This window comes from Saccopteryx leptura, chromosome 1, assembly GCF_036850995.1.
Source record: "Saccopteryx leptura isolate mSacLep1 chromosome 1, mSacLep1_pri_phased_curated, whole genome shotgun sequence".
Taxonomy (NCBI): Eukaryota; Metazoa; Chordata; class Mammalia; order Chiroptera; family Emballonuridae; genus Saccopteryx; species Saccopteryx leptura.
In genome coordinates, this window is record NC_089503.1 from 133,652,502 (window position 1) to 133,668,202 (window position 15,701).

The 15,701-nt window shown below is 48.6% G+C and overlaps 1 protein-coding gene and 1 pseudogene across 1 annotated transcript in view; one reads left to right on the forward strand and one right to left on the reverse strand.

Annotated features, from left to right (window-relative positions):
* AHRR (aryl hydrocarbon receptor repressor) overlaps positions 1–15,701 on the reverse strand; it is a 101,692-nt gene that overhangs the window by 24,312 nt on the left and 61,679 nt on the right. The gene's annotated exons all lie outside the window — the stretch shown is intronic.
* On the forward strand, positions 12,862–13,373 carry LOC136389021 (protein tyrosine phosphatase type IVA 1 pseudogene; annotated as a pseudogene).

Below are 15,701 nucleotides of genomic sequence, written 5' to 3' on the forward strand. Positions count from 1 at the left end.
CACCAAACTCACCATTTTAATCATTTCAAGCATACCGTTTGTTGGCATTAAGCACACTCACACTGTTATGCGGCCATATCCAACTTCATCTCCAAAACTTTTCCATCTTCCCAAACTGAGACTCTGTCCCCATTACACATCCCACCCCCTATCCCCAGCCCTGGCACCTTCCCTTCTACTTTCCGTCTCTATGAATTTGACAACTCTAGGGACCTCATATCAGTGGAATCATACAGGATATACCCTTTTTGGACCAGCTTATCTCACTCTGCATAATGTCCTCAAGGTTCATCCACATTGCAGTATTAGGCTGGAATTTTCTTCCTTTTTGGGGGCTGAGTAATATTCCAGTGTGTGGGTGGAGCACACTGTACGTATCTGTTCATCCATCTATAAACATTTAGGTTGCTTCTACTTCTGGCTACTATGAATGATGCTACTGTAACCATGGGGGTACCAGTATGACAGTGAGTACATTTTCAAGAAGGAAAATATCTGAGGTAAGAATGAAGTTAATTTCAACACTTTGCTATTCCCTGCCACTCTGCCTGGGATAAAAGAGGCCCATAATGAGGTTTAAACATGCTGCACCCTGCAGAGCAGGAAGCCTTTTGAAAAAGACAGATGGCGTGAGACTGCATCGTTTGCCTGTCCTGTGATGGCTTCAGTGCATTTCATCTCGGAAACTCTGGAGCTTCTGTTCACCTGGAATACTTTGGAACGTGTGCACAAGTCACTCCCACCCCGTGCTCATCAGGACCTGAGCAAGGCAGAGGCTCTGGCTCTGGTGCTGGCGAGGATGTGGTTCCAGCACTCAGCAAGGAGATCAGAGCTGGTCCCACCCACATCTGAGGGTGACAGGGGCACACTCAGACAACCCAGGAGAGCCTAATGCCTGGCTCCCACAGGTACTCAGTGGATGGAGTGCTGCTGTCACCACAGTGGCTCATGCCTTATCAGGAGCCAGCAACAGCATCCCATGATGAGGAACCCTGCAGGCTGCCCCCCATCAGGCCCTTGTGGCCCCGCTCTCAGGATTTGGGCAGAGGTAGAGTCGGGTAATGCTGGGGTCCACCAAGGCACTGTTATAGACAAGGAAGGTGTCAGTTCCAACAGACTATCACAGCAAGTATTTACCATCACAACAAATCACTAAAAAGTGAAAACCTGCCTGACCAGGCAGTGGCGCAGTGGATAGAGCGTCGGACTGGGATGCGGAGGACCCAGGTTCGAGACTCCTAGGTCGCCAGCTTGAGTGCAGGCTCATCTGATTTGAACAAGGCTCACCAGCTTGGACCCAAGGCCCCTGGCTTGAGCAAGGGGTTACTCGGTCTGCTGAAGGCCCACAGTCAAGGCACATATGAGAAAGCAATCAATGAACAACTAAGGTGTCGTAACGAAAAACTGATAATTGATGCTTCTCATCTCTCTCTATTCCAGTCTGTCTGTCCCTATTTATCCCTCTCTCTGTCTCTGAAAAAGAAAGAAAGAAAGAAAGAAAGAAAGAAAGAAAGAAAGAAAGAAAGAAAGGGAAAACCTGATGTAACCAGTAGGCCACGTGGGCCAGGGAACATACACTAAAAGGGCAGTGGTCAGAATGCAATCACCCATGAGTGCTGGGCAGTAGTGACCTCAAGAGACCTCATGTCCATCCCCTGGTCAAGCTGAAGGGGTGCAGCCACCTGCAGGCTCAGGGCGGCGCCATCCTCCGCACCTAGTAGCTCAGCGAGCAGCCTGGGTGGAGGAAGTGGGCACCAGGCTGGGCACGGCTCCCCTACAGCTTCTCCCAAAGCCGAGGCTGCCGTGTACTGATGTCCTACTAATAATAGTTCAAAGACCAAAGAAATACTCAAGGCTTGAGCATATAAAATGCCTTCTTAAAAAAGATTTTATGAGATTAGTCACAACCAAAACAACCTTAATTTTAACTCACAAAGCAGAATTTTTTTAAAAAAATTAGAAAAAAGACTATAAAATGCTGTTTTCTGAGTCATATGGATTCAATATCAGACTGACTTTCTGGTCCAGAGTCATCGCGCCAAATACTTTTACACATGTGGGACCATCCTTCAAATATGCGTTGTGAGCATTTGTTTGTTTTTTCTCCCTCTCTCTTTTTAATCCTACAAGAGTTTTGTGTTCCTTTTTTTAACATGGTACATGGAAAATGAGATCACTTTTCCAAGTGGAAAACAGGATTTGGCCCCAAGCTTAAGGCTGCACTTTTTTTAAAAGGGGAAAATCATCACATCTACATTCAATTACTGAAAGTCACGAAACGTGCACCTGCCACTTCAGGGCGAGGGTCCGAGGTGCCAGTGCCTCCCACCCAGCTCAGCCACAGTCACTGTTGCCACCTGCAGCCACTCTTTGGGAAAAAGGGACGTCTGAGAAAGCCAGGACTTCCTTTGGCCAACCCTTTGAATATCCTGATCTCTTCCAATCCTGTGGCAAAAAAAAAAAAAGAAAAAACCCCAGCCAGCAAGTACTCCAGAAATGGTTTGTCAAGGTCACAGCAGAGGGACAAAAAGAGGGAAAAGGAACAATTCTCACAGCCCCTCTTTGCTCCTCCCCAAATAAAGGGCAGCGGGGAGCAGAGCACTCCCCTGAGAGCTGTTGCCAAGGTCACCAAGCAACCACACAAGGCCAAACCCCACTAGTCACGCGAGCCCAGCAAGTGAGCACTAAGTGGGCACCAACCCTCGGGGCGGGCGTTGGGCAGCTGGCTCAGTCAGCTTCCTGGAGCCAGATCACTCGCTGGGCCTCTCCGCGGCCAGTGTGCGTGCGAGTGGCGTTCCTGCTTGGGGAGCGGAATAACTGGCTGTTTATAGATCCCACAAACAGTACACTCAGGCTTGACTCTCTGCCATGAAGCAGCTCCGGCACTTGAGAGCAGTTCTTGAATGCTGCGGTAGGCGGGGGTAGGGGTGAGTGCGGGGGTGGTAGGGCCATGGAGATGGGCAGGTGGGCCCCTGGGCTCCTCCCACCCAAGGCCGTCGTCTGGGTTGAGGTGACCAGGAGACTGGAGGTTGCCGCCTGCTTTGGAGGTACAGAGAACAGGTTGAAAAAAATCCTTTTTATGTTCTGCTGCTGCCCCTCTAGGCGGCCTGGGGACAATCTTTTCCTGGTGGGACAACAGGGGCAGGACTGGAAGGGCAGGGCCAGCTGGAGTGAGAAGCCAGCCCAACTATGCCCCCTTTTAAAGGGAGAGCACACCCCCGCTTAGCCCCTGCCCCTCCCCTCCCTTCTCCTCTGACCCTCGACCCTTGACCCTTGGCCAGCATACAGCTAATCAGAAAAACTGGTATAAGACACCTGCAGGGACAGAGCACACAAGAGCCTGGGAGACGCCCAGCACACAGGCAGCACAGAGCAGACGCCAAAGAACTGAGACAAGCATGAATTTATATACAGATATTTAAGGAGATATGAAAAGCTGTTAGCAATCAACAAGAACAAGAAACATTACAAACAAATCAACTGGAAATAGTAGGAATGGAAATGGCACAAAGGGAAGAAAACAGTGGGGTTTTGGCAGGATGGGTCCAACACCCACTGAGGCAGCTGGGAGGAAGCCAGACAGAAGATAAGAGAAGCCAGGCAGGGGAGGATGGCGTAGAAGGGCAGCACCTGGGCACGGCAGCTCCAGTAGATGAAACTGAGGCAGAGGGGACGGCGTTGGACGAACAATGGAAGTAAGACATCCGGACTGAAGACGGAAGAGTTCAGATGGACAGAGCACAGAGCACCATGTAGGTGACACAGGCAAACAATACAATGACATGTCAGAACAAGAACATGAGAGCCAAAGAAAGAATCCCAAAGCTGCGAGAGACGGCTAGAAAGAATGGGAATCGAACCTCTCAGACTTCCCCATACCAGCAGCCACAAGGATGCCGCAAACTATGGGACAATATTTTTGAGGCTGAAGAACAAAATCTTTGAACCTAAAATTGTATATTCAGCCCAATTATTATCCAGATGTGAAGGCACAACAGCCTCCCAGCATGCGGGGACCAAGGAGGATTTCACACCCAGACCCACAAGGAAAACACTTTGAGGGAAGCGCTGGAAGAGAAGCACATCCAAGCTGCAGGACATGACAAGGATGGTGACCAAGTCCCACTAAACTGTAAAGGAGAGTCTTTTAAAAAGTTAGGAACAAATATGAGAATCTGTGCCATCTAGGATTCAACTTCAGACCAAATCAATGTGCAAGTGTGTGTGTGTGGAGGGGACTGAGCATATGCCACATGCAAGTCTTTTGGGGAAATGCCAACACTGATAAGTCTAATCATATCAAACCAACATGGAAAGGGCTTATGCTATGAGCACCAAATACAAAAGCATATGAAAGCTCACTCTATAAAGGGAGAGCTAGGGAGGAAAAAAAGAAACCAATGAAAGTATAGTGAATGGAAAATAGAGAAACGATGACAGAAACTAGCCCCCAAATAAGAGTGACTACAAGCACAAGTAGGTTAAAATAATCATCAGAAGGAAAACTGGGGGGAGGGTCCCTTCTGAACGTCTGCAAAAGGCAGAGTTAAGAGAAAAGCTGAAAATGAAAGAGGGCGAAACATGATGAAGCGTCAAAGAAGCCAGAGAAGGCTGGGGACTACTTTATATCTGATGAAATGGAATTTACTGGGAAAAAGGGGTTAAAGTCAAACGTGCAAGCTTTAAGAGGCACGGGATACTGCAGGCTGTAACTAAATTAGCAGTCCATGCTGACTGTGCCACACAGCTTCTGCTTCCTAGAGCTGCTGCTGCCAGCTCTCGCCTGGCCCTGCTGGGACAGTGGGACTGAGCTCAGCTCACCGAGCCGCTCACTTAGGGTCAGACACCACTTGCTGCCCCACACACCTGTTCACGGCTTGCAGTCACATGCTTGTGTTCGCTCCACTGTCCTCATTTAGCTGTTATCATAATTTTGATTAAATCAGTGTGCAGTGCTTCTGTTATTATAGACTCTTCTCAGCTGAGCCGTGTTGACGAACACTGAACCCTTCACTGTCTCTCAACAACCTGTGAGCCTGGAGTTAACAAATGCCTGTTTGCTGACTTATTATACTGTCCCTGACTTACCCCCCAAATCTTCTGAGTGGAGGAAAGCCTTTTCCCTGTCGGTGTGCTGTCCACCTGGAAGCCGGCCTCCTTTCCCTCTTCGCCCTCCTGGGTCTGGTGGAGGGGTCCTCCTCCTGAGAAAGCACGTGAGGGAAGCGAAACTTTCGAGATCCAGAATGTCTGGCGCTGTCCTTACGCCACCTCCTCTGCAGCGATGGAGCAGATGTGTGAGTCCCAGGTAGGAAATCACCTTCCTTCAGCAGCACTTGGCAGGCATTTCCTCCTGGCAGTCCTGCCGCCAGCAGCCCCTGGCCGGGCCTTTGTGAAACCGGCTCCTTCTCTCTGGCAGCACAGAGGATTTTCTCATTGTCCCCGGCGTGGAATTCCACAAAGGCAAACACCCTAGTCCTTTCATCCATTGTGCTGGTCACCCAGTGGGACCTTCTGGGCCGGAAGCTCAGTCCTCGGTTCTGGGAAACCTTCTGGGTTGCTTCCTTGTCTGCTTCCTTTCTTCTGATCTTTCTGGAACTCTTATGGGGTCTGGCAGCCTGCCTGACTTTTCTCTCCTTTCTCCCCTGCTTTTCTTTCACTCTTGGAAGGACCTCTTCAACTTTAATCTCTGACCCTCCTACAGATTTCTAAGTTTTGCTCTCATGCTTTTAATTATTGATTTTTTAAAAGTCTCTGAATATTCCTTTTTACAGCAACCTGTTTTCATTTTGTCGACCTTCAGTTCTCTTCGAGGAGCCTGAATACATCTTGGTTTTCTCATTTCTTCGCTCTGCACATCAACTTCAGACACGTTGCCCTGACCCCTGATTTCTGCTCCTGTCTTTCACGTCACCTCTTTCCTGAGGGGTCCTGCGATGTGGTGTGCCTGGCTTAGGAGAAGGCACAGGACGCGACAGGAAGCCCTGCACCCACGATGGAGCCTGTCTGCCCGCCGGCTTTGGGGTGATGTGCCCTGGAGGTCAGCATCTTTGAGCCTTTCCCTGGGCTGTCAGGCTCCTCAGGGATGCCTTGCCCTGCCTCGCCCCTCAACGTGGAAGCGGTCAGTTCTCTGGGGGCCAGGTTAGGGCCTGGGCTCAGCCATGTGTGCAACATTGATCACCCCGCTGTGACAGGGCCCAGAGACCTCCCAACCCTCTTTCTGCAGGCCAGGAGGACCTCCTGGTGGCTAACTGCTTCCTAGTTATGTATTTAAAAGTTATTCTGACCAGGGGCCATGATGTCCACACGCTGAGATGGTCTCTAAGTCCCCCTCTGTTGGTGGTGTTTTGACTTTAATCTCAATTCTCTTTGAGAAAATGAGTCCAGGGTCCGGAGTCTGGTTACCACTGCTCCCATTGAGCTCCATGGCTATTTCTATTTGGTTTTCAAGGACTTTGTGTGAAATTATGAAGCTAACACTTCATGAATTCACAGATTTTTCCCTTGAAAATCTACCTCTTTAGCCTGATCTCCTAACAAGTCCCACTCACACCAAAGCACCTGCTCAGCCCCTCAGCCCCACCTGGGCTCCCTGGACCCTCGTCAGCAAGCTCACCTTACGTGAGGGCTGTTCTCCCTGGGGAGCCAGCACTGCAGCACCCGGACCCAGCTGCTTGCATGACCCTTGATTCCTGAGGAGTGTGCTGCCCAGTGGTGCCCCCAGAAAAGCCCTTGTCCATGGTGGCTCAGGTGGCACTCCCTCTGAGTGTCGGTACTCGGGCCCTTTGCCCTCGGGCTTTTTACTGGGTTCTGTTTCAGCTACTGCATGAAATGCTCAGAGAAACTCCTTGTGATATGAGTTTTGTTCTGAGAACTGGAACCCAGGCACCCAGCCCTGGCTGCTGCAGTGCCCTCCTGCCATCTTCCTGTTTCAGGGTGGGCAGGAACTGAAGGCTGCAGGGACTGCGCCCCAAGCCTGACAGGAACTCGCCTGTCCAGCCTTTCCCTAGTGCTTTGAGGTTGGAAACTGAAGCTCTGAGAGCACCCATCAGGGCCAAGAGGGGTCACTCCACGCAGATCCTTGTCTCTGCTGACAGCAGGATGGGCCCTGGCCCTGACACGAGCCCCTCCCACTGTCAGGCCCCACGGGGCTACCTGGGGCACAGCAGTCTCAGCCTGGGGTCCTGCAGAGTCCCATAGGGAGGGGCAGTGGGAGCCAATCCCTGCTCTGCCCTTACTGGGATGTGACACTGAGTGACCTGCAGAACCACTCCATGCCTCAGTTTCCCTACCTGTATAATAGAATGACAAATCTGCCCCATAGGGTTGTTGAGCACCTAATGCATTCTTGTGCTCCACGGTCTGAAACAGCCTCGGACAGTCAGTGCTGACTGAGTCCTGGCTAAGAGAGCCGTGAAGGGCCCGGGTTTGGAGGTAGGAGAGGCATGAGTTTCTGCCCCAACCTGAACTTTAATCCAAGGTTCCTCCGCTGTAAAATGGAGAGTTATACTGAGCTGAATAGTGGCCCCCGAACACAGGTCCACCTGGAACCTGTGAAAGTGAGCTTATTTAGAAATAGGATCCTTAGAGATACAATTAAGATGAGGTCAGTCTGGATTCAGGTGGGCACAAAATTCAGCACGATGGGAGGGAATCCAATACAACTTTGTAAGAGGGGAAATTTGAACACAGAGACCCAGAGAGACACAGAGGGGGAAATGCTACCAGATGCTAGGAGAGAGGCAGGGAGTATCTTCTCCCCGAGACCTCCTGAAGGAGCCTGGCCAACCCTCCTTGCTTTCAGCCCAGTGATACCAAGTCTAGACCTCTGGCCTCCAGAACAGTGAAAAGCGCTTTTCTGTTGTCTGCGCCCCCACAGTGCAGTAGTTTGTTAAGGCAGCCACAGAAGTTAATCCAACAGGCAACTGAACCTCAGCAGGTATAGTCCGTGGCACATGATGATATTCAGAAACCATGAACGTCCACCACCACCACCTCTTATTGTTATTGCCATTGTTGTTACTAGAAGCCAAGGCGAGGAAAGGAGAGCTCAGTGCCCCAACCCTGGGCTCTCTCTCTATAAGGACAGACCTCACTGGGCTCCCATCCACCAACAAATACCAGAGAAAGGCAGGTTGGGCAGCTGTGGTATGGCTGCACTAGGAATGGTGTGTGTGTGCAGGAGCCCAGAGACAAAGCCTGGCCCTTTGCAAGGGGGAGCTGGGGATGAGGGCCTGCAGTGCAAAGATGGGGTCCTTATTATTTCTTATCGCCCCACTTTGTCCTAATGTTGAGCTCACTGCACAGAATCATACAGCAGTGATGGTGGCTACTCCTTCAAGAGAAATATCCTCTTTCTAGTACAGGAGGACCAGGAAACAGGCCCCAAGTGTGGGGGGAATCCTACAGAGCAGACAGCAGAAGCAGGGACCCCCAACTTCTGTGTATGAGTTGACACGATTCCCAGCTCCCTCCACCCGTGTGTGTGTGTCACGTGCCCACAGAAGCAGAGCAATGGCTTTGAGAGCAGACGGGGAAGAAAGAACCTGCTGCTGAACCTAACCGGCTGACTAATGCTAAAATAACATGGAAAATGACCACCATCCCCCAGAGGGTTTCAGCAGGACCCAGAGTCTCACACCGTAGGTGAAAAATGTCCAGGATACAATCTGGATTAGTTTCCTATTGCTGCTACAACAAATTAATACAAATGCCACAAATATATTTTCTTAACATTCTGTAGGTTAGAAGTCCAAAATGAGTTTTCTGGGCTAAAATCAGGGTGATGGCAGGGCTGCATTCCTTCTGGAGGCTCTGGGGAGAATTCACTTTCTTGCCTCTTCCAGATTCTAGAGGCACTTACTCCGGGACCCATGGCTTCTTTCTCTGTGCCCAAAGTCAGCAGTATAGCGTTACTCTGACTCTTTTCTTGCTGCTTCTCTTTCTCTGACCACAGCCAGGAACAGTTCTCCATGTTTACAGATCCTTGTAAGTATACTGGTCCCACTTGTATAATCCAGGATCATCTCCCTATGGTTGGGTCTCTATCTTTAGTCCCTTTTGCCATGTACAGTAACATTTTCACAGGCTCTGAGAATTAGGATGTGAACATCTTAGGGGATTATTATTCTGCCCAGCACACAATCCAAAATTATTGTATATACTAAGAACCAGGATATGAGAGTCGTACTTAAGAGAAAAGACAATAAACAGATGCTACCTCTGAAATGACACAAATGGTGGAACTATCAGATTCAAATTTTAAAACAGCTAATGAGATAAAGGTAAGCACTGTTGAAATGAAAGAAAAAAGATAAACAGTCTCAGAAGAGAAGCAGATACTATAAAAAAAGAACCAAACAGAAATTTTAGAACGGAAAAAAAACTAAAAATGTCATTGGATGGGCTCAATAGCAGAGCAAAGGTGGCAGAGAAAAGAGTCAATAAAGTTAAAGATAGATCAATAGAAATTATCCATCCTCAGAGAGAAATATTGGAGAAAATGAACAGAGCCTCAAAGACCTATAGGAGAATATAAAAAGATCTAGCATTTGTGTCAATGGAGTTTTTGAAACAGAAGAGAGATACTGGTGCAGTAAAAAAAAAATTGAAGACTATGGCTGAAAACTTCCCAAATTTGGTAAAAGACATAAATTTATAGGCTCAAGAAGCTTTCCCCCAGTCAGTTGGCTCAGTGGTAGAGCGTCGGCCCAGTGTGTGGATGTCCGGGATTCAATTCCCAGTGTGGACACACAGGAGAAGCAACCATCTGCTTCTCCACCTCTCTCTCTCCCCTTCTCTCTCTCTCCCTTTCCTTTCTGCAGCCATGGCTCGATTGGTTTGAGTGCATCAGCCCCAAGCACTGAGGATGGCTCCATGGAGCCTCTGCCTCAGGTGCTAAGAATAGCTCAGTTGCGAGCATTGCCCCAGGTGGGTAGAGCATCAGCCCCAGATGGGGGTTGCCAGGTGGATCCCAGTCAGGGCACATGTGGGAGTCTGTCTCTGTATCTCCCCTCCTCTCTCACTTGGAAAAGAAAAGAAAAAAAGAAGCTCGGTGAACACTAAACAGGGCAGTCTAATAAAACCAAGCTTAGACACATCACAATTAAGTATAAAAATTAAAACCAATGAAAAGGAAATAGTCCTGTACATACCAGAGAAAAATGACACAATATGTCCAGGAGAAAAATAATTTGAATGATGGCAGATTTCTCACCAGAAAACCTGGAGGCCAGAAGAGAATAGATGATATTTTTCAAGTACTACAAAAAAAGAACTGTCTGCCAAGAATTCTGTTCCCAGCAAAAAGTATCAATCAAAAATGGAGGCAAATAAAGATGTGTTCTGGTAAAAAGATAAACTAAAATAATTCATCAGCAGCAGACCTACACCATAAAAAATGCTGAGGGGAGTTCTGCGGATGAAGAGAAATGACACTAGATGGAAACTCAGAACCTCGGGAACCAACGAACAGCATTGGAAATGGCGAATGTCTGGGCAAAATATAGACTATTTTCACCTCTTGAGTTCTTTAAAATGTGGACAACTACTGAAAGCAAAAAGCACATTGGTTAGAGGGTTAAGTGTATATAGACTTAATACCTATGACAAATATAAGAGAAGGAGGTAAAAGAATTCAGTGGTTTAAGGTTTCTTGTTTTACTTGAAGTACTAAAATTTTAATTCTATTTAAAAAATGGGGTTTGTTTTATAATCCTTAGAGCAACTGCTAAAAAAAAAGAAATATATGCCTAAAATCTAATAGCTATACTAAAACGAAATACTAATAAATAGCCTTGTAATTAAAAGGAGGCAGAAAAATTAAAAGAAAAAAAACTAAATTAAACAAAAATTATTAAATGTTAGACTTAAATTCAATAATATCATTGATTACCTCAATATAAATGGCCTGAACACACTAATTAAAAGAAAGATATTGTCAAGTTGGATTTTAAAAAAACAAAACAAAGAAAAGACCCAACTATATACTGCCAACAAGAAATACACTTTAGGCCTGGCTGGATGGTTCGGTTGGTTAGAGCTTCATCCCAAAGCGCAGAGATTGCCAGTTCGATCCCTGGCCAGGGCACATAAAAGAACAAATCAAAGTTCTTGTTTTATTTTCTCTCTCCCTCTTCCTTACTCAATAATCAATAACAATTTTTTAAAAAGAGTAAAATATTTTTTTAAAAAGAAAGAAATACACTTTGGAGAGTCTGGTGCCCCTGCTGCAGCCGCCTCACTGTGACCACTGCCGCCCCCTGCCCTGCAGCTGCCGCCTCGCTGTGACCACTGCCACCCCCCTGCCCTGCAGCCGCCGCCTCGCTGTGACCACTGCCGCCCCCTGCCCTGCTGCAGCCACCGCCTCGCTGTGACCACTGCCGCCCCCTGCCCTGCTGCAGCCACCGCCTCGCTGTGACCACCGCCGCCCCCTGCCCTGCTGCAGCCACCGCCTCGCTGTGACCACTGCCGCCCCCTGCCCTGCTGCAGCCACCGCCTCGCTGTGACCACCGCCGCCCCCTGCCCTGCTGCAGCCACCGCCTCGCTGTGACCACTGCCGCCCCCTGCCCTGCAGCCGCCGCCTCGCTGTGACCACCGCCGCCCCCTGCCCTGCTGCAGCCACCGCCTCGCTGTGACCACCGCCGCCCCCTGCCCTGCTGCAGCCACCGCCTCGCTGTGACCACTGCCGCCCCCTGCCCTGCTGCAGCCACCGCCTCGCTGTGACCACCGCCGCCCCCTGCCCTGCTGCAGCCGCCTCGCTGTGACCACTGCCGCCCCCTGCCCTGCAGCCGCCGCCTCGCTGTGACCACTGCCGCCCCCTGCCCTGCTGCAGCCACCGCCTCGCTGTGACCACTGCCGCCCCCTGCCCTGCTGCAGCCACCGCCTCGCTGTGACCACTGCCGCCCCCTGCCCTGCAGCCGCCGCCTCGCTGTGACCACTGCCGCCCCCTGCCCTGCTGCAGCCACCGCCTCGCTGTGACCACTGCCGCCCCCTGCCCTGCTGCAGCCACCGCCTCGCTGTGACCACTGCCGCCCCCTGCCCTGCAGCTGCCGCCTCGCTGTGACCACTGCCGCCCCCTGCCCTGCAGCCGCCGCCTCGCTGTGACCACTGCCGCCCCCTGCCCTGCAGCCGCCGCCTTCGTCCTCTGTCACTGCAGTCTCTGGACCAGCTGTAGGATTAGGCCACAGTCTTTTTTTTTTTTTTTTTTTTTAGAGAGGAGAGGGAGAGACAGAGAGAGAGAGAGAGGAGAGACAGAGAGAGAGAAGGGGGGAGGAGCTGGAAGCATCAACTCCCATATGTGCCTTGAGCAGGCAAGCCCAGGGTTTCAAACCGGCGACCTCAGCATTTCCAGGTCAACGCTTTATCCACTGTGCCACCACAGGTCAGGCAGGCCACAGTCTTTACTGAGTAAACATATTCCTCAGTCCTGTGGCATTCTCAGTCACACATTTATGGAGTTTCTGAAGGGCAGTGGAGATTACTGCCAGGCACAGCACGACCGCTAGCAGACAAGGGGACAGTGGAAATTCATTACTAATCCACTGAGAGGCCCCCTTACGAGTAGTTAACCTGGACACAGGAGTGTTGAATTGAAATTTACAGAGCATCTTACAAGAGTTCTGACCTGGGTGGGGTAAACCTCAGAGCACTTCCTTTCTGTAGCCTCAGTATGACTGGATGGAAGAATTGCTGCTCCTTGTTACACGTTCATTTCCCAGTACTCCCAACTTTCTACTCAAAGCACTGAGAATTTCCAGTTGAGTATATGGAAATAGACTCAGTTTCTTTGCATCATTTCTGTATTCAACTTTCAAATTCTTTCATAACCCTTTGGAATGTTTTTTTAATGAAATTAACATTACTTGAATGAACAGCCCAGCTCCTGTGGAAGTCACATACAAGAATGTGAGATTTCTTATCACACACAATCCAACCAATGCGACCTTAAACAAATGTACAGAGGAACTTAAGAAGTATGGAGTTACCACAATAGTAAGAGTATATGAAGCAACTTATGACACTGCTCTTGTGGAGAAAGAGGGCATCCCTGTTCTTGATTGGCCTTTTAACGATGGTGCACCACCATCCACCCAGATTGGTGATGGCTGGTTAAGTCTTGTAAAAATTAAGTTTCGTGAAGAACCTGGTTATTGTATTGCTGTGCATTGTGTTGCCGGCCTTGAGCTCTGGTGCTTGTTGCCCTAGCATTAATTGAAGGTGGAATGAAATATGGAAGATGCAGCACAGTTCGTAAGACAAAAGCGATGTAGAGCTTTAACGGCAAGCAACTTTTGTATTTAGAGAAGTACCGTCCTAAAATGGGGCTGAGCTGCAAAGACTCTAATGGTCACAGAAACAGCTGTTGCATTCTATAAAATGGGTGCCTGATGTCATTGCCATGGAACTGGAACTTGAGATAAGACCAATAAGTCATACATAATGGCCAACATGTTGGCTTGGTGAATAAGTCTAATGAAGTTTCCACAGGAGTAACAAAAAGCAGTTTTCCCAGACCACAAGCTTGACAGAATTGCAACCTCTGCAGCTGGATTATGATCAACCTATTTTGATAGTTATCAAAAGATTCTTACTGTTCAGCATTTAAAATGTGTTTATCATTTGTACCAATTGACTTCTCCTGAAATGATATAATACTGAGTTATGTCTTTAAATCCCATGCCATAACCTTGTATCAATATATAAACAGTTTATAAAGGTTGGGTGTGGCCCTGGCTGGTTGGCTCAGCGGGAGAGTGTCGCCCAGCGTGTGGAAGTCCCAGGTTCCATCCCAGGTCAGGGCACACAGGAGAAGCGCCCATCTGCTTCTCCACCCTCCCCTCTCTCCTTCCTCTCTGTCTCTCTCTTCCCCTCCCGCAGCCAAGGCTCCACTGGAGCAAAGTTGGCCCGGACACTGAGGATGGCTCCATGGCCTCTGCCTCAGGTGTTAGAATGGCTCCAGCCTCAGTGGAGCAACGCCCCGATGGGCAGAGCATCGCCCCCTGGTGGGCATGCCAGATGGATCGCGGTCTGGCACATGCGGGAGTCTGTGTGACTGCCTCCCTGCTTCTAACTTCGGAAAAATACCCCCAAAAAAGAAAAAGAAAGGTTGGGTGCCTAAGTACCCAGCACAATACTTGTTTATTTTTAGAATCATACAGAACTAACATCCCAGGAAAAATTAACACTCTGGACCTTGTGTGGTTTATTCCTTCAGTCATTTCAAATGCAGAAAGGAGGGCCTATATAGTTATTTGCCTGCTTACTTTTTATGTCTCCCACATTTATACAAGTACATACCAGGTTTGGCCAACTTTTTAAAAGTTTTTATAGCAAGTCTTAGTGATTTTTTTTCTTTTTATTGAATATATTGGGGTGACACTGGTTAACAAAGTTATACAGGTTTCAGGTACATAATCCCATAGCACACCATCTGTGCACTGTATTGTGTGTTCGCCACCCAAGGTCAACTATTTTTCCATCCCCAGCTATCCCCGCTAGACCCTCTTCCACGTTCCCCAGCTTCTTCCCCCCCAGCAATCATCACACTGTTATCTGTGTCCATGAGTTTTTTCTTTTTTTTTTCTTCTTTCTTTTTTTCTTTTTTGCTCAATCTCTACACCCCTCTCCCACCCAGTCTCTAACCCTCCCCTAAAAGCTGTCAGTTTGCTCTGTATCTATGAGTCTGTCTGTATTTTGCTTGTCAGTTCATTTTGTTCATTAGATTCCACATATGAATGAAATCATATGGTACTTGTCTTTGTCTGACTGGCTTATTGCACTTAGCATAATGCTCTCCAGGTCCATCCATGTTGTCTCAAAGGATAATACTTCCTTCTTTTTTAGGGCTGAGTAGTATTTCATTGTGTAAATGTACCACAGCTGACTTATCCACTTGTCCACTAGTGGACACTTGGACTGCTTCCAGATCTTGGCTATTGAAAATAACACTGCAATGAACATAGGGGTGCATATATTCTTTCAATGAAATGTTTTGGGTTTCTTTAAATAAATTCCCAGTGATTATTTAATATATTTCTATAAATCTAATTCTGTGCTGTTATGGAAAGCCTCCATTTTGAAAATCTACACTGTAGCCTGACCAGGTGGTGGCACAGTGGATACAGTATCGACCTGGGATGCTGAGGACCCAGGTTCAAAACCCCAAGGTCACCTGCTTGAGTGTGGGTTCACCAGTTTGAGCATGGGATCACAGACATAACTCCATCATTGCTGGACTGATCCCAAAGGTTGCTGGCTTGAGGCCCAAGGTCGCTGACTTCAGCCCAAGATTGTTGGCTTGAGCAAGGGTCACTGGCTCAGCTGGAGAGCCCCCTAGTCAAGGCACATATGAGAAAGCAATCAATGAACAACTAAAGTGCTTCCACTACAAGTTGATGCTTCTCGTCTCTCTCCTTTCCTATTTATTTGTCCCTTGTCTCTCTCCCCCGCCACTCTCTCTCTAAAAAAGTGAAAGAAAAAAAAAGAAAGAAAATCTACATTGTATAGAAGCACATGTCTTTTTTTTTTTTTTTCTGAAGTTGGAAATGGGGAGGCAGTCAGACAGACTCCAGCATGTGCCTGACTGGGATCCACCCGGCATGCCCACCAGGGGGCGATGCTCTGCCCATCTGGGCTGTTGTTCTGTTGCATCCAGAGCCATTCTAGTGCCTGAGGCAGAGGCATAGAGCCATCCTCAGTGCCCG